Below are 26,731 nucleotides of genomic sequence, written 5' to 3' on the forward strand. Positions count from 1 at the left end.
CATATTGCATTTTTAAGTATGCAAAAAAAAAATTAAGTTGTGTGTGACACAGCAGAACAAGTATATAGACAAATGGCAACCTATTTAAAAAAATAAAATAAATAAAAAATGAAAAACAAATAAAATAATAATAATAATAATAATTCTAATGACATCTTATGAACTTAGCTTTGACCCAGAGTGAAGCCCTACTTTCTCGAGTAATAATAATAAGTAAGTCAGCGTTCACAAAAACCTGTTGCTGTCTCCTTTCGTTTCAATAAGCATCCTTTATTCACAGACCCAGATGCTGCCATTGTTGTCTATTGGGATAGTTTGGGTTAATTTCCCAGATCAAACACCACACTGAGTTGATTATTTACGGCTAATGAAGTCTATTCCCCATAACGGTTAGTTGGTCAGAGTGTCCAGTTGGTTTATTAAGACTGAGACATTCTATTGTTTACCGCAGACAGTATGATAGAAAGTCATAGATTAGGCTAAGGTAAGAGAGCGAGAACACATTCATATGGCCAACATCCTAAAATTTAAATTGTTTAAAAAATACTATTTTGAAAGCTTATTTTTAACCCGATACTAGTAAAAAAAACAAATTGGTGGGAGGTCTGCTTTACGGGGGAATACAACATATGGGCAAGCAGAAGCAAGTAGTCGATCTACAAGTCAGTATGACTCTCAGATTGAAAACATTAATAAATTACCTCATACTAGAGACACTAGATTTATCATTTTCATTAGTAAGTTCAGTTTAGATTATTGGCACCTTCTGGGATCTTAATTTGGCTGATTGCACATAAAAAAATCATTATTCTCATTATAACATTAGACTACTGCATCAGGATATAATATAAGCCTTAGTGCTGGCATTTTTTTTACAGCGTTCTAGAAAAGGGTGGGGGGCAAGGAAGCAATATTTTTAGTTTGAATCCTGTCCTCGACCTGACATTCAAGATGTGACCATACCTGGCAATTCTCCGGGTTTTCCTTGGAGACTCCGGCTTAAGAGCCTCTTTTCTGGGTTACTAAGGGAAAGCTCCAGGTTGCAGGAGAAGCCTTGCAGCATGCCCCACTCCCCGCTCACTTGCCCCCCAAAAAATAGAGTGTGTCACGCAACGCTTGTGGGACCACCAGTGGGCCACCCGCATTGTCTGCGGGACCTAACGGCATCCAGCAAGGGTTGCTCTAGCTACCTGGTGCCCAAAAGTTCCCAGGTATGGATATGATAACACATGACCTCTCCGTTCATCTCCAACTACAGTGCCCTATGGAGGCTCGGCAAGGTCTTCCGTAGTTGAGGAGATCCCCCTTTTAAAGGGCGTATTGGGCAGTAGCACACTGGTGGTCCTGTTAAAATCCCAACCCTGGATCTGCCAAGTATTTTTTAATTTCAGATTGTATCTCCTGATTTAATTCAGTGTAGCTGACCACTGCATTGCTAGCCTGGCCCTATCCTCTACCATGGGGTAGAGTACACTTGAGTTACTCTATGGCAATTTTTATGTAGTAAATAACGCTGTATCGGTTGTTAAGGATAAGTATTGCTGTTTTGTAAGTCTCAATTTGATTGTGAATTTAAAACAATAGCCTTGGGTCATTTCATATATTCTCCTTGGTGTTTTGGCTTGCGTCTCAAACCTTTAATTTTTTGGAAGGCACGCACCCACCCAACAGTTCCAAGGAATCCCAGGGACAAACATTCATTAGCGAAACACCAAGTATTATGTCATCAGCTCAGCCTCCCAGCATGTTACGCGCAGAATGAATCACACACAGCAGATGGCGGCGATACAAATAAATAATTTTGATGGCGGATGCTGATTCCTGAATAAATTCAACAATTAAGTTAATCTCTATTAAATGAAGTTAAATACTTTGAGATTTTAGTTGTGATGTTTGTTTCTCGAGTAATTACTTATCGGTACACGTATTGTTTAGTTATATGAGATTTTGAAAAATGTAGTGCACAAGCCCCAAATCATTTCAGATGTCATACCCTTCTAACAAAATTTGGGGGGATTTTTTTTCCGGAAACAAAATGAATTGCTCTCTCTGTGTCCCCGAGTCCTGTCTGTGCCTCCATGCACCTATTCAGAGGTTTACCAGCAATTTTCATTTGTTCCATTGGGTACTTCCTCATTAGCGGAGATTCATACAAAGGCACAAAATAGGCAATATTTTTTTGTTATTTTTTTTTTTAAAGTTTGTACATATCCGAATGTGCAAGTTTATAAAAATATCTAATTTTCCTCCTCCACCTAGGCTGCCACTGCTGAAAGAAATAAATGTACTTAAAGTAGGCTTCCAGAACACGAGTTGTAGAACTCCCTATGGAAAGATGTATACTGCACCAGGTAGGTGACTAAAAAAGCTGCAACAATCCTCTAGTGTCTCCAACTAAAAAAAATATATTCAAAATTTCCAAAATGAAATATAGTAGTACAGATTGCTTGAAGTAAACATAAAAATATCGTGTGGTATGTTGCAACATAAAAATATTTTGTTAAAAACCCAATATACTGCTCTTTTCAACAGCACAGGGTATGGGTATCCATGCGGGGAGTGGATCCTCACTAGGTCACATCTGCTCCAAATAGTATCAGAAGACACCAATGTAAGATAATAGTAATATTTATTCAATTAATAGTATAACCTGGCTTACATTACTGAAATCAGCAAGGATCACTTAGTGCCGTATACAGGAATACCGCCTCCATATCGATCGTCCCATAAAAAGTTCAGTTCTTGAGGTTCAAAATGCTGAGAAAATTATAAAAATATAAATAAAGCTGCTTCTCCTTGGGCAGAATATGGCACTATATATATATATATATATATATATATATATACATACACACACACACTTCTTGTACAATTTTGGATATACCATACACAACTTACCCCTATTTCAAGATTCCTTAAAAGGGGGGGTGCATATTATATACCCAAATACAAAATATCAATGACGTGGTCACCTCATTGAAAGGGTTAACATTTGTGTTCGATCCCCAAGGGCTTGGTTGGGGGAGAGGGGTCATCCAGATCCTAAGGTAAAAAAAAACACAGGTACACATTAGTTATAAAAAAAATATTTTATTAATTTTTTTACATTTTTATTACATAACAGATTACTATCTGATCACTGATTTGTGACATTACTGATCAGATTCACCAATCAACGTCAGTGGCCATTATTCTACAATATTTATTTACGGTAATAGGCTAATGTGCCTAGATATATTATGGACATAGACGTAAGGATTTTGTATTAAAAGGTACGTGTTCTGCTTTCCCTTCTAGGTAATAAAATCACAACCAAGGAAAATATTACATTTTTTCCACCTTAGCTCAGGAATAAAAGCAAAGCTCTTTCCCCCGAGGGCAGCTATATCAGATTTACCGGAAATAAATGAAACTTTCTACTGCATTAAAATCACTTACCTCTCATATGACCGTCAATGTCTAGTGGAATTATACATATTCCTATTTGCCCCACAGAAATGTATATCAAATGGATTTATTTGAAAACAAATTACTGTTTAGCAGAGCTTTGCGATAAGAATTGCGTACATCCTCAGGCGTCTCTCTATACATTGTAAAAAAAAATGAAGATTCAATTAAAGAAAGCATTAATATTGCTTAGTATGCCATAGAAACACAAAGAGAAGTTTTAAATCCTAACATGAAATAAAGGAGAGGGGTGAAGGAGAATGCAGATAGATAAACAACGATATAACCTCGACATTTCAATAAAACATAATCACTTTATTTTATGATTTCAAAATATGTTAAGCAGACCTGTCATCCACAAAACCTAGAATTTTTACTATAAAACTTTTAAGGGTTATGCATGCATTTTAAGGCAGCTTTTGATAAGATTCACTAAGAAATCATATGGTCAGCCTAGTTGCTTTAGATTTCACCAACAAGATTTTTGTCAATGAAAACTTGCATGACCTTACCTGAAATTCTCAAACTCACCAGCCACCACATCACATTCTATTATATCAGAGAGGGTCTATTGATAGGACCACCCCCCCGTGTGCATGCACAGAAAGTGCTCCCATTGATTGCCCACAGATTGGCTACTGATCCATCTTTGACCACTGAATATCCATTGTTTCAACCTCCTGGCAGCCGTCCATGCCAATAGCATTCTAAACTGCTGGACAGCTTTCGGGATCTTCCGGATGAGAACCAGCGATCCTTAGCATACCCCAGCTCAGCCTCCTGCTGTTGTTTCTATCATAGACTCTTGAAACATTTGCCAGCCCAATGCAGGCTCTTGAGCAAGCAGCTAACCCTGTACCCGCGGTCATGAGATCAAGTTAATGTGCCATCAAACATAAAAGAGGGGCCATAATTGCTGAGTGTTTACACAAGATGTGTGTGTGTGTGTTTGAAGGGTAGGAGCTGTTAGGTTAATATAAAAAGAACAGTTATGTCAATAAAATCTTGACAGCATAGTTTAATTTGATTTATGAGATCCCATTTTCTTACTTTCTTTTTTTTTTTTTAACATGGATACATCGCTACATCAGGAAAATACAGAATATAATTTGGTAGAGACACACTTTGGTTGATGGTGAGATTCCTGACAAGGTCGATTGTGTGATAACAAAAAAACTAAAAAGCTACTATTCTGTATTGAGATATTGTGCACAGTATCCTATAAATGCCATTTTATAGCCATTGAGTGTATTCTACCGAGGTTCCAAAGCAAATGAACAGTGATAAAGTTTGTTATGAAGGCCACTGGGATCACCAAACAGACATTGCAATGATGGATTAGCTAGTTCAACGCAACAGGAGACACTGAAAAGTTTTCACTTCACATAACATATTTTGATTCCAGTCACTTGGGTCTATCCACTAAATAGTCAATTAAGTCAACTGACCAGACTCAAAAAAGTTCTCTAAACTCTAAAGTTCTGTTCAAGGACAAACAAGTGTCTATGCCACTCCATCACACCACATCCCATTCCCAGTGGGATGGGGGTTAAACATTTTTGAAAAAAATCCCCTGGGTTATTTATTAATTTTTTTTGGAACAAAATTGCCCTAGTCTCAGTAAAACATTATGAAATATCTCTTGTATCTAAAGAGCATCACAATGATGTCATAGTGAAATCACTGGAGTCACTTTACCTACATACCAAAGCGGCCAGTGAGTGGAGTGTAACAGACATTCTTCTGTAGCACTGGAGCTGCAGCTTCTTCATAAGTTAAGTGATTTTTTTTTCAGTTTTAAAGAATGCATATTAACATACTTCATAGTACATTAAAGTGTAATAAAAAAAAAAGAGATATCATCTCCATTCAGATCATGTACCTATTTGTAGTGCCTAGAGGAAAAAAATAGTGTGATGAAGGCATGTTGGTGAAGGGGTTAATTGTCAAGGAAGGGGTTAATATGCTGTTTTCAGTTGTCCTCTGTAATCCTATTTATACAGGATAAAATTAACCTTAAATCAAGATGATGTCATGTAGAATGATCTGGTGCAGCTGAACATGTCCTTGAACCTGGGATGAGGATCTTGTTTTTTACTAAATATAGGATTTATGCGCAAAGTAGAAAGATAAGGTCATAGATTTTTTTTTGTAAAGCTAAAAGATATAAAAGTGGGCCCATTCGAGCAATGGTGAGACTCGGATCAGTATATGGTGTCAGGCGCCCGGCCAGCAGCCCCTCTCGTACTGTGAAGTAGCACATTGCTTCAAGGGTCTTCCAGTGCATAAAGGACGTAAGCATTAGACTCGTGTACTCGGATTCTTATGAATTGCAAGTTTAACGAAATATGCTGATTTGGGCAATTCATATGAATCACCGAAAATGAGGCCAGACCCCCCCATTTAGCAAAAATGTCACCTTTGCATCCTCAAACCTGTTAACCCCTGCCTTTCCATACAAGTGTGTGCAGTTGTGGGTTAAAATCTATAAATAGGTAGAATAGTGGCTTATGCTTCTTCATATGTCAGCCAGACAAGAATTCATCACACCCCAGCACATTCCTAATATGTCGTGACTAGGGCTCTTGATACCTGGTGCAAGGTTTGAGTTCCCACCCCCGGGCATATTAAGTTCCAGAAGTATACAGAGGAACAGGGTCACCATATGGCAGCTGCCCCATTTGCCACATGGAGGTTACGGTTTGTGGGAGCCAGGTTGGTAAGCAATGAGGTTAACCCTTTTGAGTGCCATGAGGAGTGCAGGGCATTAGTGTTAGCCATCTCAAGAATGGGCATGTTATTGCAGTGTTATGATATTAACCTTTAGTGTGTCACACTATAAATGTTAACACTTTGATACCAAAAGCAGCACTTAATTTTCCTTCAGACTTCACACTTGACTAAATTGTTTTTCGATTCCTTTTTATGAAAACATCAGCCAAGCTCAGCAAAAGCCATAATTTGTTACTTCCGCTCACAGCAAAATGGTAAATCGCTTTTTCGCAGTTCACAGCTGGAAATTAAGTGTAATTTGGTGTCAGAGAAAAAGCCTATTTATGGCCATCATCGCAAAAATAGGTGCATCTGTCATCACTTAAGTAAGAGTTGGAGTGGATTGGAAGGAGTAAACAAATATATCTTCAACACACATTGTGTACATGTTTTCTCTTCCCCCTCCTGAGGGTTTATACAGACACAGGATGCAGAGTCTCCAAGGTCGTACTGATTTCTCTTTGGGTGACTATAATGCGAATGAAAAGAAGTACTGCGGCAACATAGTCTGAAAAGCAATATGATTTTATTAAAGTGTCATAGCATCACTGAGACAAACTGTAAGGGACACACAACGCGTTTCACTCCTCTGTGCCCAATCATACGTCAATGGACAAACATTCTTCACTTTTAAGAAGCATTTGCAAAACGTGTTGTTTTAGGTCAAACCAACTAAGGGATGATAAACGACAACTTCATCCGATCAAGCAGGTTGCAGCTGTTTACAGTATATTAAACCTGTAATCTAACGTATTGTTATTATTTAGTGTTTTATTTAGCAGCATCATATTCTGTTGCGCTGTACAATGGGTAAATGGGTGTATAACCCAAAATGCTCTATTTGTAGGCTTGCACAATTGCCTCAGGGTCAATACTGGATGTTGGACTATTCATAATAAACATACTTGGGAACTTCCCGAGGTGAGCTACAGAGAATTCCCCCTCTTTTGGTTGAGTTGCTTTGCATAGGGGTGAGGTTAGCCCTACAGTGAGAGTGAACTGAGTGGGAAGCAGGAAAACAAGAAACTGACCTTGAGATCCCAGCAAGCAAAGCTTCACCCCGGGCCAAACCTTGAGAGTTTCCAGTTATGCCAGTTTCCAGTTAAACATTTCCAGGGCCAGACTGGTGATGACGAGGCAACCCTGGCACTTTAAGGCTGCCTGATGACTTAAGTGTGGCCGATGACTCAATTTAGGCCCCACATGCTATGCTTTTATGGTCACCTAGCGTGTGGCCAGGCATATCCAGCCACTGGCCATATGCCCATACCTGGGAGCCTTCCCTTGCGGGACGCGGCCAGGACTGCACACTGACGTTGGTGGGTGGTCCCGCTGATGTCGGTGGATGGCCCTGCTGATGTTAATGGGAGTTCCCACTGATGTCGGCAGCGTTCCCACCGACGTCGGGGGCGTTCCCGCTGACAGCAGAGGGAAACACCCCCATTTAAAGGGAAAATGGGCGGGGAGTGGGGCGTGTCAAGACCCCGCTCCCGCGACCCGCAGGATTAGGGTCTTGACCCGGAGAACGGGAGGAGCAGCGCTAACCCGGCAAACTACGGGTCAAACCCAGAGAGTCCCCAGGTATGCACATGCTGCAGTAGTGAGCACATGGCTCATTGACCAGCAACCCACCGAGCAGTGCTAAAGTACAATATATTTTTACTGTATACAGCATTTATGGACCATTTACTATATATAAAAAAGGGGTGGGGTGTACAACTGCTGCAGAATGAGTATATAAAACACTTAAACATAACAATGTAGACGTATTCACCTCCACTACTCCTGTAGGAATATGACACATTTTCATAGCAATGCTTTACTCCGGCATTCTGATACTTGCTTATTAGGACAAAAACACAATATTACAATGTTCTATAAATAAATTAGCAAATTGTTTAATATGACTAGTCAATGACAGTTGAATAAAGGCATGTTATTAAATAGAATCCTTACATTTAATAAGATAATGATCCATATACTGGTTATATATGACTTTTATTACTGTTGTATGTGATGCTGGATTATATTGTCAACGTTCCGCCCTTTAGTAAATTGAACTGTACCATCAGCTCATATATAAGATCACGGTAATGTGTGTATTTTCTGTGCCTTCTTTATGATCATGCAATCAAACCAAATTTAATGTGTGGCTCAATCAATGAGCGACAATTACCAAGTAGTCCACGTGACTGCTCATTAACGGACATATAAATGCATGACCCGGTGCTGAGATCTCTCTGGGAGAATCTGGAACAACTTCACGCAAGGAATTAAGTGAGAGCCACCTGCCACCTGCTCATTACAATATCACACAAATACTTATACTTAATCTAAATTACAACGCAGACACTAGTACAAAGAGCCTTATGTACCTGGCCCATCTAACCCCTGCATGAGTGAGATAACAACCAAACAAAGGATCATATATATATATATATATATATATATATATATAACCTAATACCTATGTCAAGACCCCTTTTACAAGGGATACATTGCTTCCCATTGAAAGGGGGCGCCCATTGAAAGGGAGATCATGACTGTCGGCCCATGCATGTGGTTGCAGTAAGCCCCTTTACCATTGGTGGTAGCTCTTGCAGCTAAGAGGGTTTAAATTGCGGGTGAGAGGTGACTCTTACGTCTTTTCCTGTGCCTTTAGCAAGCTCTCAGACGTTCCTGTCTACCCCAACATGGGTTGCTTCTAAGCATTTGATGTTTTTGGGTTGCGTTGTTGGTTTGTTCATTTGTTCTTTTTCCTCCGCTAAGTTCATTCCAGTTGGGTTGTCACAGCTGCGGTCTGGGTCATGTGGCCAGCACAGTTTTCAGATAACTTTGGCATAGAATGGGTGATTTTTTGGATGATTTTGCCCATAACGGGCTTGAGGAGCTGTGTCCTGGGGGCTGCTTATGGCACCGCGCAGCTAGGACTCTTGGTTAATTGGTGGTTATTAACTGCCTGTTGCGTTTAGCGCTCAACAGCTGGCCCTTTTTTTGGGATGTGGAATTGTTGGTTATTCCATTGGCCCAAGGAATGGTTATATGAATATATAATAAAACCTGTGGCTCATTGCCCTATCCCACAAGAACGGTGTCCAGTGTCTTTATTTCACGGGGGTGGGGTGTTTGGTTCTTTTGTCGGCCCGTGCTAAACAGTCATAGGTAATCCCAATCTCCTTCTTTGAAATCAGATTCCCCCCTGTACTTGTCCCATTGTGTATTCCAACTTTTCTATCACAAGATCTCCTCTCTCTCTCTCTTCTTCCTTCTTTCCTCCAAGCCGTACATTAAGATCTTAGTCTTTCCTGATAATTTATATCCTGCAAATTAAAAAAAGCTCAATTGTATTGACCTGTTACACTGATGCTATAAGAATTTTAAGACTTAGCTGGGTGATTGTTTCTTAAGCCTTGCTTAATATCTATATGCTTCAGTAACAACGGATACACGGATCGAGCATTTACTCCCGGTGAGCTAAAACACTTAACAGGTAACAGTCCTGCAGTATTAAGGTGATTTCTGATGTTCTTGCCGTAACGTTTTAATTCAGGATGTTATTTTCAGAACTGGATGGTCCCAAACCAGCTTCTGCATTATTAAAATCAGAACGCTAGAGTTGTTAAAGAATAAAGAGAAAGCATGCATTTCTTCTGCTAATACGCAGGTATTGTTTCTGTGCCCTCGGTCAAATTAGCTAAAATTAAAACACTTGCTGTAATTATGTTTTGAAGGACTCTTTCCAATGCTATTCAAAGCAGGAGTTTTAACCCATTGTGTTAAAACATTGTAAATATACACTGAAAAATAAGCTTCACCGCAGGTGTGACGATAAAATGTTTCTCTAAAAGCTCATTACAGACAATATTATTAAAACATTCACTGTCTGTACAAACAGAGCATTACACAGAATGTTTAGAAACATAGAATTTGACAGCAGATGTATGATCAAAATTATGTGGACAGCCCTCATAGTTATTGGGTTTGGGTTTGTCAGACACTTTTGTTGCTGATGGATCTCCATAGACACAAATCGGCAGTACAACGGGTTGTACTAAAGACCTCAGTGACTTTAAACATGTCATAGGATGCCACCTCAGGCTAGTTTGTGAAGTTTCTGCCCTGCTAGACCTGCCCCGATTAACTGGTGCTATTACTGTGAAGTGGAAGCTTCTAGGAGTAACAACAGCTCAGCCACCAAGTGCTAGGCCACTCACACTCACAAAGCAGGGCCACCGAGTGCTGAAATGCATTAAAATAGCCCATTCTGTGTAGAATCACTTACTACTGAGCTCCAAACTGTGTTTCGCGGCAATCAACACAAGCGCTGTGCGTAAGGAGGAAATCTGATGGATGAATCTGGGTTTGGCGGATGGCAGGAGAACGCGACCTACTGGAATGTTTAATGTCTAAAATTTGGTGGAGGAGGGATAATGGTCTGGGGCTGTTTTTTTTAGGGTCCGGTGAAGGGTAATGTTAATGTTACTACACACAAAGACATTTTATACAATAGTATGCTTCCGACTTTAACCACAAGCAAAAAAAACGTGCTTTTGATGAATTTTCTACTGAATTCATGGAGACCCACTGGCAACATGGATCTCTCAGATGGAAGCAGCACAAATAAACGGCACTCTAGCTCTAATTAAGGAAGCAATTTCTTTAAACTGCAATAATACGGATCTGAAAGTTTACAAACGGGAGCTAAAAGTTAGTGGTAGGTGAAAATGCTCACTTTTGTTCTAAAAATAGCAGAAATGCCACATTCTACCCCAAGTTCTTATGGTCAATATGGTCAGAATTCTGAGATGCATGTGACGTTGCAGGAGGTAAATACAGTGGATATTTGAATCTCCGCTCTACATCATTTTCTCTAAAGGTATTCACAAAAAGTAGAAAAAGTCATGAGTTTTGTCATTTATGAATTAGAGAAAAGAATTTTAGATCAACAAAGAAAAAAATGAAACCGAGTAACATAATTCTTTTAGCTGGCAATACTGTTGGCCAAAAAAAACTAGATGCTCTTGAAAGTTTTGATTAATTCAAAAAGATGTGAAGGTGACAGAACCCCTTTGGTGAAAAATACCCCCAGGCGTTGTCTCTTTAATAGGATAGTTGAATAGTTGACTAATACCAATTACATTAAATGTCTTTAAAAATATCTAGCCAGCAAAGCCGTTCATGATAATTAGTCCTTCTTGGCCAGATACCTAAACTATAATTGAAATGCAACACTATCATTTACTTGATAGAAGATTGACCCCCCCACACCTTGCTGTAAGTAAAATAATTAATGATTAGTGTTTGGAAGTGATTAGGATTATTCTGAAAACTCTGAGATTTCTTTTCAGTACAGCTATTTTAAATCATATTCAGAAATGTAAGACATTATATATGGCAAAAAATGAAAAAAAAAAATTCTTCCCCCCTAAATACATGGTACACAGCTAGAGCCAATTGGGAAAAATACGCCAAATATATTCATTAACTTGCCTTCATTTGGAGCCCATTCTATGCCTAGAATGTTCATCTATTTTGGCCATAATATAATACAAGTTGTGCATCACTTTTTTAAATTCACCCCATTCTGACACTTTTTGGGAGGCCATATTATCTACAATCTCTTTCAGAGTTGGCAGTAAATAGATTTTTTCCGGTTTTCACACATTCTTTGTAATTCTGGCTTGTATTTCTTGCCCAGAAAATGGCCAACTATAAACAAATCCTGTTTTATGTTCAGTAACATATTCTAAGTTAGTTAATTGCACCCCAGTCATAGGGCTGCAGCATGCACACGATCAGTGACGATGAACCTCTACAGACTCCGCAAATTCCTGCCCCATCATAGGGTTTTCCCAGCAACGTAATGGAGAAGGAAATACACACTGAATGTAACGACACTCACTTAAAGCGCTCTTACGTTCAATCGGACAGCTCGGGGCCACAAATTTTGTCCCCAGCTGTTAGATGGTAGACCAGGCTCTCTCCAGTTCACTGGCAGGGATTTAGCCCTAACGTTGCATAATGTCCATGATGTAGAGAATATGTCCTTGGTCCTCTCCATTTGTTTGTGACGTATCCTCTACGACCTTGATTGCAAAGTGGTTGAGAAAGCACAGACTAGAACAGTAGTGAGTTATGCTCAAACTTATGACCCATGCAGTTGCCCACTTAACTGTTTGGGCAACCCAGTTACTAGTTCAACTGGCCACAGTATTTATTTATAACCTAAATGCATGATAACACATTACTGTATCAGTAACTGCTAATAACTCGACAACCTACCATGTGAAGGCACTTGGCCTCGCCACATACCAGCGGCCATTACGTCTTCCTTAAATTGGTGGGTCAGGACCCTAACTCATCTGATAGAGACTCCATCTCGTTTTTTGTGCAAGAGTCTTACCACCACCTTGCCCAATATTGTAGCCACCTAGGCGAATATTTGCTGGAGACCTTAACTCGACAACTGGGACCCTTAGCCAACACAAAGACCATTCTGGTTTCAGATGACAGAAAAAAGAGGCCATCTCATCCAGCACCTCTGCATTTATCTTTTCCTTTTCATGTCAAAATGCAAAACATCTCCTATTGCTCTTCCTCCTCTTCAGTACCCTTCACCAAATGTTCAGATAGTTCCGCTCACATGGGCCAGGCTGGGTCATGTAACCCCTTCCTCCTATACATGTTCAAGGGTTTCTTAAAGAAATGTTATAAACTCGTTTTACCTTAACAAGAAATAGAGTTTTGCGACACCAAATATGAAAGCATTATAGTCAAAACGTTTTAAAATATAAATAATCTATTAATAATTCAATCAAGAACTTATATGATGTCAAGCAACAGAACAAGGGTGAAGATATTTACTTAATTGCAGAGTAATTTACTAAATAGAGTTGGAACCTTGATGGAATCTATCCAGGAAAATCATGCCAATATTGTATTAATGCCACACCTTGGTAATAATAATAAAGAATATCTGCATGCATATATGTTACCATACCTCCCAAACGTCCCTCTTTAAGAATTTCAGCCCCCTTTGGACCCTTAATCTCTGCCCTTCTTTCCTTTTGTGATCTCCCTTTTTTCTAGGAGCTCGGAACATACGGTATTCATATATATCACGGTATTAGTTGATACATTTCATTGGGCAAGCTTAGAAAAATATCTAAAGTTAAATACCGGTAAACTTTCGAGACCTCTGAGGTCTCCCCTTCAGATAAGACATCCTTTTTTTCAAGTTAACACATTTTACTTTAAGGACTGTTTGCTTTAATGCACACATTAACAGCGTTGATCAAAAGTAGCCTTGTAAGGTATATTTACTTTTTTGGTACTTTGATATTCTGAATCAACATTAATAATCGTAAATACATTCGCATTCAGAAAGAGCAACATCAGGAGATTTATTAATCAATTAGAGAAATCAATGATGCCTTCACTTTATGATTTACTGTTTAGTAAATGTAAATGAAGAAATATCTTGACATTTCGCCCCACAGATTAATGGGATTTAGAAGTAAAATTATCATTAGATTATTGAAGATGAGATTTGAAAAGCATGACTCATATTTGGAATGATGGGGAGATAATGTGTTCTTTGAGTCCATAGCTGGAGTAAACTTTATTTTACTATAGTTCCTAAAAATGGTGGAAAATGCGGCTGGAAAATGGTTTGGGGAGGAAAATGTGTTTCTGCCCAGTAGATTAGATATGCATTATCATGGTTACCATGTGGCAAGACATTGATGCCAACGCATGTCATGCTTCATAAGTAAATAACCGCCATAGACAGAGCAAGAATTCAGTGTCGCGGCAATATATGGCGATATAACGTGCCGGAATCCCCAATATTTATGCCTTAGATAGGTGTTTTTGAATGGTATTTGCCGGGTATGCACTGATTTTTTTCCTCTGCTTTGTGTATTTATTGGTCCATTTTATCTTAGCAGAAATCTAGGAATCTAAATGTGTATGCTTTTTTGGGGGTGTATATATTTTTTGTAAATGGTCAACATAACCATTGTGATATTAGAAAGTGGATATTCCAAGTTTCTGTCCTACAACCACAGATGCTGGCGTTCTTGCGAGAGGCTTCACGAAAAGCTGCGATGTATTCACAAATAGTCCCGGGGGAAGATACATTGATTTTACTCCCAGATCTACTCATTCATTTTAATTTATATATCAATGTGCACTTAGCTTTAATCAATCCATAGCAAGACCCAAGTTCAATATGGGTAGGAAATCTACATGTTTTACAGGCAAAAGAAAAAACAAGCTTTGGCTTGGAACCAGAGGAAAAAGCAGGCGTATATATTTAAAAAGATCAAAAATGTAATGTTTGCCAAGGCTCTACCTGACAAGGGGCTAAATAAAGTCACCTATGTGACTATGTGACCTATGTGAATTATTTAATATAGCAGATTTAGTGTACCCACATTTTCATTTAGAATGTTATAATCATACAAGTATAGTAAAGTTAATTAGAGTTAAATCAATAACTATATTTGTGCTGGTTTTCTTACATGCTGGAAGCTTGCAAGATACAGCCTATGCTTCCAAGGATATCTTCAGTGACATATTCTGGTCTTAGGCCCTAGGGTGGCAGGTCCAGGGACATGGAAGCCCCTCTGCAGTGTAGCTAGGAGCCTCAAGGTCCTTGCAACTCTACTACTCGATGGTCCGGTTAAAAGGGAGATCACTATGAAGGGCTGTGCAGAAAATGCATTGCCCCAGACCGCACCTAGGTAAATTCATCACTATGAATGTTGCAATTTATTACCTTTATTGGCAAATTATTTATTGACGAATTATACTTATGGTCATTGGAGGCACCATGGCATATTTATTTGTGGATTTGAGTGTGCCACTCCCTCCTGGATTATGTTGACTATATACAGTAGCTTTTCACACACAGCTTCTCCATTTTGGCTTTATTTTTCTTGAATAAATCATGACACGGTGTAATGTGTTATGTGTTGTTGTTCATCTGAAGTTGTTATTACAGTACCTAATTTTAGACCTGCTAAGGAACATATGATTGCGATTATATCCTGATATGTTTTTTCACACGGCGTGTGTATATATATATATATATATGTATATCTTTGTGTGTGCGTGTATATATACATATATATCTACACTTTTATATTTAATTTATATATATAAATCAGGAAATCCATATATATATATATATATATATATATATATATATGGATTTCCTGATTTATATATATAAATTAAATATAAAAGTTTGATTAACAATTTCAAAGTCCCTTTATTTTATTATATATATTCCTGAGAAATAAAACGTTTTAAAAAAAAAAAAAGTAATAAAGGTATGGACCGCATTATGCTGTTTCTCAGTGGCAGGAGAGAGGAAAGGAAGCTCAGGAAAGATAAATTGAAGATAGCCCAGCCAACACAAAAGCCCCATCTCTGCATAATTATCTTCTCCAAATCCAAAAGCAAACAATTAATTGTGAAAAATTAAACAACGCATACAATAAATCTTCACATCCTAGTTCCAACCTACAGGAAAAAGTTGGTTCCTAACGACGGCAATCATAAAGGATTCTAACTGTGACAGTGTTAATTTCATCATGCTGTAAATCATGGATTAAAAATAATGTAATTTCAAACTGAGAACAGCACCTTGCTCTGGAGGACATAATACATTTTAGCTAAGGAAGATGTTCATTAATTGGTTTTGCGCATTGATTTCAATGTGTAACTGCTTTAAAGCACATGTGGCTGTGGTTGTCTATTACTAGATAATAACAGTTTACCTTTACCATTTACTCTTTAGTATACTCAAAGATTTCTCTGTGTCTACATTGTTATGTAATGCACTACTTGTTACTCATTGTACAGCACCGCGGAACACGATAACGCTATATAAGTCAATAAATAATAACTGTTTTGCATTTATAAAAAAATACCTTGAACTTTAGAGGAAAAAATACTATGAGTATCCAAAAAAACACAGAAGGAATACATTTAAGTCATGGGCTATGAACATGACGTCTTTTATTGATGTTGACACCTTTGGTTGGGCCAACATAGAGGAAGAAGTAGTTACATAGGCTTTTGGGACCTCAGTGGTCTCTTCTTTCGATGGAAATGATTACATCTGAACAATACCTCTCTTTTGAGTATCTGGCTTTTTTCAGGGGTAATGGTAGCCATGTTACCCCAGTTAAACTTGAGTGAGATGTACGATGGCAATGTGCAGAGCCTTGGCAGGGAGCGGTAATGCCTAAACACGCGCTCTCCTGCCCGGAGGTTGAAGATCACTGATCACGTGTCCTGGAGAAGTAGTACTATATATATGGAGACTCTGGGTCAAACCCAACAAGTTCCAAGGAATGGTAATCTAGTTAGAAAGGAGACGTTAGAGATTATCAACTATAAGCACAAGGTATTCAAGACTTTATGTAGCAGTTTTCATTGACATGTCCACTTTATATGAGAACCTTATGGGGCCATTTCACTGAACATGCGATGGTATAATCACTTTACATAACTTTATGTCTATGGCTGTATAGGTAATGAATTGAATTCTGAAAAATGTATTTAAAGTGTATGAGCCTCTCAACTTGAACTCCTATAGCGGAGCGCATATATGAATGATCTGTATTGAATGACTTTCTTGTTGTCCAATGTTACCTTATGCATAGTCATTCAAAAAATAATGCATTTCAGATTATAATTCTCAACATAAACAGACTTTGTAAGAAAATATGGTTATATTTCCATATTTAAACGATCGATCTGCTCTATCTTCTGTTAAGTATATTTCCCTTGGGGTGCCCATCTTATTTTGTGAGTACCTTGACCCATAATATTGGTTCCAGATTTTTCTCTTCTGTTATGCTTTTAAATGATGGATATTTTTTTTTATAAAACATTGCCTATAAATAATTCATGATATTATTCTTAAAATGACGATGTTCACCAGTAAATCAGTTAATGTTTTTTTCTTTTCATTACTTAGCCATAGGAAATGTACCGACAGTACGATCTTAACCTTTTCTATTTACTGGATACGTCTCCTCGAGCATTGTGGTTGCATTAAATTGGTGTGATTAAATGGAACATATGCATTGAGTTATGCTAATTTATAATCAAATATCACATACACTGTCTTTATAACTGTTATAAAACCTTTTTTTTCTTAATTATTTTTAGATTTCCAGGAGCTACTTAATAATATGTATTTCCATAATGAGAGTATTGCATTTGGGATACCACTCTAGAAGTCACAAGAGTTGTAAGTGTAAGACTAGACCAACATGAGGGATGGTCAACTAGTATTCATACCCAGGAACAGTGATGTTTTTACTTTCGGCAGAACCACCGGACGCCCCTCCCCCAGTGCTGCCCTTGCTGCTAAGCATGAAGATATGATGTCTTATGAAGACACCCAGGAGAGGTAGAGCCCTGGGGGTCATGCCTTAGGATGTTCATACATATCCTACTTTAGTTCAGGTCGCTCCCTACAACATATAGGCATTGCTATTGAGATTAAAAAAAGAACATTATGATACCCCTTCTGGATTATTGCAATTTCCTACTATCTGGTCTACTCCTTACCCGCCTTTCACTGCTCCAATCTGTCCTCAACACTGCAGCTAGATTAATCTTTCTCCGTCACCTTTCCTCATCTGCCGCTCCACTTTGCCAGTTGCCCCACTGGCTCCCCGTACCCTTCAGAATCAAATTCAAGCTCCTCGCCCTTACCTACAGATCTGCATCTCTCTTTTACCATCATTACCTCTTCTCAAAGATTTCCTCCCTTGTACGCAACTTTCAAAAGCTCTCTAAAAACCCACCTCGAAAAGCGTACAATCTTTTTTCCTAACACTCTCAGCCAATACCAATCTAAGCCGTCTAAACGACCAACAACCTCTACATCATCCTGACACCATCCAAGGAGTTTCTCAACCACCGACTAGATTGCAACCTTGCAGGGCTCTCTTCTTCTCTTTTCGTACCAGTTTGTTATTGTTTGTGATTTAAAATGTATCCTTCCAGAATCTGCTGACACTATATAAATAAATGTAATGCAATATAATGTAACGTATCTTTTCAAAAAGTTAATAAATGCATTACCCCAAATGACAGTAAGAATAAACCCCCTTATTACCAAAAAGGAAGGATGTCAATAATTTGTTTTATTTTTATAAGAATATGAGCAGCATGATGTCACACCTGCTTTATGTGTGTGGTGTTATGACTTCAGGGGCATCTAGTTCATGGAACACCCATCTCGTCCTTCTTATCCTGACAAGGGCAAAGCACACGCAGGGCTAGCAGCAGTCATAAGCCAGCAAACATGAGACATTTTTGGAGGCTATGACACTAACACAAAAATAATATTAATAATCTAAAAGCCGCAGTCCGTATCTATCCAGACTTTGGACATAGAGTGACATAGTGCGCCCTAAAATATTGCACTATAAACTAACAGACGCTTTCAAGCTGATATTGCATGCCGATGACAGCTACTTCTCTGCAGTCTGTCTAGATTGCGGTGAACATTTCAGCAGATCAAACTTTCCTCGGAAAATGAGCTACACTTTTACCACCAGCAACTTATAATCTTCTTTCTAAAACATAATGTCTGGGACTATGAATCAAAGAAAGCCGACACAATCTTACCGAAAGTGTTTAGAAGCTCTTTCCAATCTCCCTCACCCCAGCGCAACGCATGTTTTATTCTCCGTAACTGTCGTGCCGTTGTAAATCCATTTAGATCTGACACAAATAATCATCTATCAAAGACAGCTCGGGAGCGCGTGATAATACAAAACATACTTCAATGGCATTATAGGAAATAAATAAAAACGGGGATTCTCAGAATGTAATGAATAGTTACGTTCTTACAACGTTTTTTTATATTAATCTCAAGCTTTCAGACACTATGGGTTTTTTTTGAGATTCTGCCACCCTAGGAGCCCATCATGCACTCAGTAGACTTTCAAAGAATACCATCAGAAATATAACTAGTAATTTAACTAGATGGCAGTTATCTGGGCAAGCTAGCGTAGACTTGAGCCAGGGTTTAGCCAACTAAAATATCTTCTCCTCGCCTGAAGTTTGGTCCTTGCATGCACCCATACGGCACACACTAGTGTTTCGGGTATTGGAGACCCAAAAAATATGGCTTGGCTCGCTTTTTTCCACCAAAGAGACCTGTCATCAAGCACACAAGATAAGAACCACTTCCCTTGAACCTCAAGGTTTGTTTTTCACTGGTCTTAGTGTCTCAGCATATTCTTAACTCTTATAAGGTTTCTCATTAAAACCATCTGACACTACAATAAAATATTTGTGATGTGCTGTTAAAAAATTTGAAGACGGTCAAGTCTGCCTATTTAGAAAGTCCATGATTATTCTCGGTTATTATATTAAATAGCATCACCGTACTTTATACACCAGAGATAAGATATCTCTTCTGCCATAGAAGCTTTGCAAACTGGCTGCATCTCTGAACATTTTGAGGCAGACATCGCTGCTTTACCACTTTGAAAAAATGTTTATCAGTCCTAATTACATATTAATAATACCGGTTAATGCACATTTTCAAATTACCCAAACTTCTTGTTTTTCAAGTTGAAGGTTCGTTATGGGATTCTTTATATTTCCGAAACAATTTAAGGGGAAGGAAAAAAGAGCGATCATCTCTTCTTCCCCATTGTGTTTGGAGAAACCAGACAACACAACTCATTATGTTGCAGATTGTTTGACAATTAAGCAAGGTTGGCATAAAATGATTTTTGCAGAAACGCAAAACCTTCCCCATTGTAATTGAACATTTAACGCATAGAAGTACGGAAAGGAAATCTTTGCTCACAAACAAAAAACATTTATATTTCCAGAGTGGTAAAAGAAAGATTACTGTTTGATTTTAACTTACAATTTATATGGGGGGGGGTGTTTAAAGTCTAGATTATTGGTTATTGGGTAGCCACTTGGAGTTCTCCCATTTGCCAGGAGATTGGGTGCATGCTGGCGGTGGGCTAGCCAATGCATGGGGTTGGGCTAGACCTAAAGTGCCTTTCAGAGGAGGGAATATGGGCAGAATAGGGAATGAGAGTACCGACATACCATTACTTTACCCAGATAAAGAAGAAACTGACCCAGAGACCCTAGAAAGCAGGGCTTCTGTCTGAGACTCCAGGTCAAACCTGGAGAACCCCCAGATATGGTCATCTGCGTCTAAACTTTTACACTATATAGTAAAAAAAAACAACTTAAAATAAACTTTACCTACAGATTTTAATAAGTAACGAAACAGGATGTTAATTAGATAATGCTGACCCTACCATAGGCTTCAGCCTCTTTAAGGAAAACATAGCAGAATAATTTCACTGAAAAAAAAAAAAGCAAAACCTATAGGTATTTTAAATGTATTCTATTATTAACATTAATAGCTGTGACAGCAAGAGTTGTCCTTTAATTATGAACTTGATTTGTCAGGTCACACCAATATGCCTCTGTGAAAACCCCATTAACTGTTTAAAAAACATGAATTTGCCATTATATTAAAAACCTGTAATTGTCATTGTTTTAAGCATTTCAACTGGAAGCCACAGTGATGAGACAAGCCCATAATCCCATTGAAGGTGGAGGCTTTCAGGAGACTGTATTTTATTCCCAGGCAGGTAGTAAATTAAATCCAACATGCTGGCTCTGACATTCTGGACGAAATGACGCGGAATATTGTGTTTCAATAGACGTTGCGGAAGTTAATCAATCGTTAATTCCATTTTGTTTTACTTCTGGAAAACAAATAATTTGCTGATGGAATCCCATGGAAGGGCAGTCATGTATTTGTCACATTCTATGGATAGCGACATCTCTTCCCGAGTCATCAGAATCTTCTCTACTTACTTTGATTAAAGTTATATATTAAGGTGTTTATGGTTTTCCAGAAAACTATGAATATTATGAGACTATTTAAAGTGTTATTGTGTTATTGAATAAGAATAAAAGCTCAAATTAGGTTTTATTGAACACTAAATGAATATCATAATACCTGAATATAGCTTTCCTTTCTTTTTTTCTTTTAATATGCCAAAAAAATAAATAAAAAAAAACCCAAAGAAAAACACATTTCATCAATGTTTCTGTATGTGTTGGTGTGTGTATCATTTATAGAGCATATTATTTTATTTTAAGATTCTCCTCTTGGGATCATTAACATTTATACATAAATCTTCAGAAGCAAATGTTCTGCATAATGCAGAAAAATATTGCAATTAGTAAATCTTACAGTTTGGTTTAGTCCTTACAAAGGATGCCATAAATTATCACTAATCAGATAAAAAATACTTTAATTAAATATGCAATTTTCTTTTAAAAACAGTTCTAGATTTTGCATTATGCAATGTTTCCAGTTAGCTGCATATTGGCCATTTGTATGATTTCTAACACCCTGATTCCTTATCATACTGCCTGTGGTAAACAGTAGTATGGCTCAGTCTCAATGACCCAGTTGGACACTAATGAGTCAGTCATGGAGGAACCGACTTTATTGGCATTGCCATAATGAATCAGCTTAGTGTGATGCTTGACCAGGGAAAGCCACTCAAAACAGTACATGACTGACAAAAAAATCATATTATCTGCAGACCTGGGGGTGGCCATTGCTGGCGGTCATGTGATATTTTTGGTGACTTTCCCTGCGCAAACACCACACTGAGCTGATGCTTTATGGCAATGCTAATGAAGTCTGTACTTCCATTGAGGTTCATAAGTCATCCTGTCTGACTGTTTGACTCTGTTAATTCTCACAGGCAGTATGATAAGGAGTCGGGGTGCTTGTCTAGTGGGGATCAGATAACGGAGCGAGAACTAAATACAAATGCCTGATATGCAGCTGCCTGAAAACATTTTAATATGGGGCAACTAAAACGTATTTTTCATAATATTTTAATACTATTTGATACTAGTAATACAAATTGTGAGAATTGGCTTTTCCCCAAATTGCCAAATTAAGTCAATTTTGATTTAATCAATAGCACCAGTTATGAAGACCAGATGATGGCACTGCATGATAATATTTGTTAAACGGGACATCTGTTTCCAGACAGATTGCTGATACCAGAGGCTGACATCAAACCGGCGATGCATAGTAATGAGTTGGGATACTCTGTTTTTCTAAATTAGCCTTTTGTTAAGGCTGGCAAAGAGAACGGTTCAAGTACACCCAAAGTAAGCATGACTCTAAACAAAGACAAATGTATCAAGAAAATGACATATTTGTTTGAAAAAGAACAATTATGTAAAGCAGATGTTCACTTTCTCCCTCATGCATTTTCATCTTACATCTTAATCAGATGATACTTGACAAAACACAAAGGTGTATTCTATTTGACAGATCTAATAGAATTTCTTGGATACAATGTACCCTTTTTATCATTATAGAGGTGAAAAGTAATTTGAAGATCCAAAAAGGACATTTTATTTTTCTTAAAATAAGGTCCTTTTTCATAAACCATATATTGTGGGTATATGACATGAATGTTTTTATGATTCTACTCATTTTAATCATAAAAAAGTAAAATATTTAGCTTTTTTTTTTTAGGAAACTCTTTGGAATCTTTGTGTTGGCTTAATAAAGGCTTTAAGTGATTGGAGTCATCATCGTTGGTTGGACCGATGGGATATTCTGGCTTACTAGCCCATGGGTGGCAGTTTCAGGGAGGCAGATTGGGTAATCAGGTTCCTTGCACTCCACTGCTGCATGGACCAATCAGGAACATCCCTGATCTTCTTTGTAAAGTGGCAGTAGCACTGTGCTTAGGGAGTACAGCCTCCACATTGAACTGTTATGGAACCTACGCCATGCTGTAACCCTTAAAATTCCAGTGTGCCAAGATATGACGTTGTAAGCCATGAAGGTAAAAGATGGAGGGTGCTGAGGTCTGAGTGTCAGTTTAGGATTTTCCACTGAAATACAAGAGACACTGTAGACAAAGCATGCAATCAGTATAGGTGCCTTGTGTATTATAAGATCCCCAAGGAACATACAGAGGAGTTCACGAGGAAATGTTAAGTGATGTGTAACTTCATCCTGAGACTGTTTATTGACATACTATTCTGTCGAACGATTCTGGAGCTGTAAACTGTTTTCGTTCGTGTACAAAGATGTGTTCATTTTCATGGTTATCACAAAAAGTCTCACTTTACATATATATGATATATTCATATTTAACACTTTTTTGATGAAGCCCCCTGTCATGATTAACTCATATAACGTAGTGGATGCATGGAAGGGTAACCCAGCAGAGGTGGTTAGTTTCTGTTTAAGCATTCCATGAGTTAATCTGAGGTTGATTTAATGTGTTTCTTTGTGAATGCCCTCTGTATCTGTTCTGGCCAGAGGTGTCATCTTCCCAAAGGACCCCTGTGGTGATTCATGGCCTAACTGATAAGGACCCTGAGTTATAGGAATTCCATTCCTATCTTAAGTGGAGGGGTTTCCATCACCTTTACCCCACCATAACTTATTGGCACATCAAAGATGGGAACCAATTCTTGGAAAAGGTGTCATATAATCAGCCATGTGGTCAGAGGGGCGTTTGCTTGCAAAAGTCTGATTTAGGGACAATGCAGTGACCTCAAAGGAGAACTCTATGATATACTCTGATCGGAACAACATCGTAAGAATCCATCTGGATTTAAGGAGTTCCCACAGGCCTACTTATTGGAGAAACTCGTGAGTGAGGGTCCTGTGTTTAAGTCCCATTGTTTTTAAGAACTGTTTGCTGTTTTATTTTTATTTTGTATGTCTTGTTTTTGTAATTCTGGCACTGTGTAATCTTTGTCTTTTTGTTATTAAAATATTCATAATCCAAGTCTGTCTTTGGGCTCTAGTATCGATATCCACAAACCCTAAGAGAGGATAACACGTTACCATATTGTTATTAAGTTCTACAGGATATATATATGTTGTTTGCCCGGGGTGGGTTGATATATATATATAGATAAAGGTTCTAATTCGGATTTCTCACGAATCCGGTATCAAAATCGTGAGTGGTGGCAGACTACCTGGGGGGATACAGGCAGGATTTGGGGGTTAATTTGGTGTAACTTATGCCTTGTTAAGGGGTGAAGTTAGTAAATCCAGAGGCCTGGTGCTATTAACCCCTTCATGCCCACGCCCTCCACACAGTCACGGCTTGGCAAGTAGTCCTGACCGTGACACCCCCCCTCCATATATTACAGTGTTCTAAGAAAGCCCTGTGTCGACAAAGCTGAGCATAACAAGAGAGGCATGCCATGCAGGCAAAAATTACCACTACTCATCCCTTTTGGGGTACTTCTGGATGTGAGAACATGGAATATACATCTCTGGCCTAGCTCATCCGTGGCTTGGGGGCAGGACTAGATATTTGGCACATAGAGACGCTTATACTTACTCAATGTGCCAAATGATGTATGTGTAGACACCTGCCTTAAAGTGCCAGGGCCGCTTAGTCCTTGTTTGCTGTTAGCTTGGGGATCTGGACCCATGATTTGGATTGGCCTAAGCTTGGCTTCTTCTGTGCGACTGTTTAGCTAATTTGCATAGGTTGTAAAGAGTACAAATAATTGCCATATCTGGGACGTTACTAAATAAGCTGTCCTTTAATAGTAGTGACTCTCCAAATGTGTTACTCAAATGGCTCTAATGTGAGTCCTCATGCAAACCTTGACCATAATATACTGGTAGCAAAAGCAGCAATTGTGTGTCTTAGATATGATCACAGTAGTGCAGAATAGGAAGGAGTCAGTTCCAGACTGTATGACCCTGAGAATCTGCCCCTTCACCTTAAGATTGGGGCAAAAACATTGAGTCTCAGGGAAGCCCCTGAGAGTTCTCAGGTATTATAGGCATCATTAGATCCTAGTTCCTGCTATACTAGGTGATCCTATAAGCTGGATGAAAGGCCTCTGTACTAGTGATGGGTGCTCAAATGCTGTTATGGCCTGACTCCAGTTTGGCTGGAGATATACAGCCACATTTAAAATCAAGGTGAACCTAGACAAAAGCGGATAGACCTTGCTAAATAGAGCTGACATATGGACAAAACCAGCCAGTACATGGTATGGTGCTAGTTTTCAATTTTCTCTATGTAGTGATTTTGACAGTCAATTTACTTTTTTTTTATTATTTCAACCTTTACTTTTACATTCACAGGTATGGAATTTAGAAGAAAAATATTTATACAATAAACTGCCTAAGCAATTTTGAGCTGCTTCTATAAATAATATTATGATCTTTAGGGTTATAGAGCATTATGATACGGTCATACTCACAATTTTATCTTTTACTCTTAGAAAACAATTAAGTGAACACTGTTTATATCAAATATATATATTAAAATATATATTTACCTAGTTTTTCTTAAGAGTTATATAAACTATGTGAAATTTTAATGAAGTATATTTAATCTTCCAACAGAGGAGTGTATTTGGTCATACTCACTTATTACCCAAGTCCCAAGCACACCTGTCCGTTTCAAGGTGATTTGGGTCTAGCCCTCGTCCATGTTTCCCTTACCCCACCTCTATGTTCAGCTTATCTCAGTCACACCACCTCTAGTCTCTGATCAAGTGGTAGTGAGCTCTTGGGGACCAGCCTTGGGACATTCTCAGATATGGACATCAAGGAGGAAACAAAGACTTGCAACTTGGAAGGTATTAAATATTTATAATGTGTGTGCAGCTAAACTGTACAGATAATACCTATTATACATTTACAGGAACAGTTTTTGTCCCTGACACCCCCATTATAGAAGAATGCATATTAAAGTCCTCACATAGTATTCTTCAAAACTTCAAGCGCCTACCTGATTTAGAAGATGCAGCCCTGCTGTTGCAGCTGCCCTCCCCCTCCATAGTCTAACTAATCCTGCAACTAATTGGCTGCTTGGGCAGCTAATCGGTGTCAAGAAAAGCTCTCCTAGTGAAATCATTGGGAACACTTTCCACACATGCACACCGAGCACAGGAGCTGACTGTCAGTAAGTATATCACATGCAGCGAGATGTGTTCAGCTGATCCTATCTTCTGCACTACATTCACCTGAGGGGGGGGGAGGCCCGATTGGGGCAAATGCATATGGAGGGGATTTGCAAATGGGACAACACCAAAATTTAAATGGACCTCCCAGGTATCTTATGCATTAAGGTGACACTGCCTGATCTTTCTCAGACCCATTCCTTTCTATACAGCATTGTCTATTTTTAAATCTAGCATTTTAAGTGTCCAACATTGTCGGGTCAAAATATGGTGTCCAATCTCTGTAATTCATTAGTCTACAATGTATTTTATTACAGCGCGTTAGCAGATGCTCGTTTATACTGTGTAATCAGATCAGTACTTGCTGAATGCTCGGGAATCAAGCATCCTTCCTTTTTAAGTGATTTGCATACAAACTCCGCAGTTTCCATTGACCGCGACATGTGCCTCTGTTATGAAGTCTGGTGCATATGCCTGTGACACCATTAAATATTAA

Source organism: Sceloporus occidentalis, unplaced genomic scaffold (assembly GCF_023333645.1).
Source record: "Sceloporus occidentalis isolate IW3139 unplaced genomic scaffold, rSceOcc1.0.p SCAF_131, whole genome shotgun sequence".
Classification (NCBI taxonomy): domain Eukaryota; kingdom Metazoa; phylum Chordata; class Lepidosauria; order Squamata; family Phrynosomatidae; genus Sceloporus; species Sceloporus occidentalis.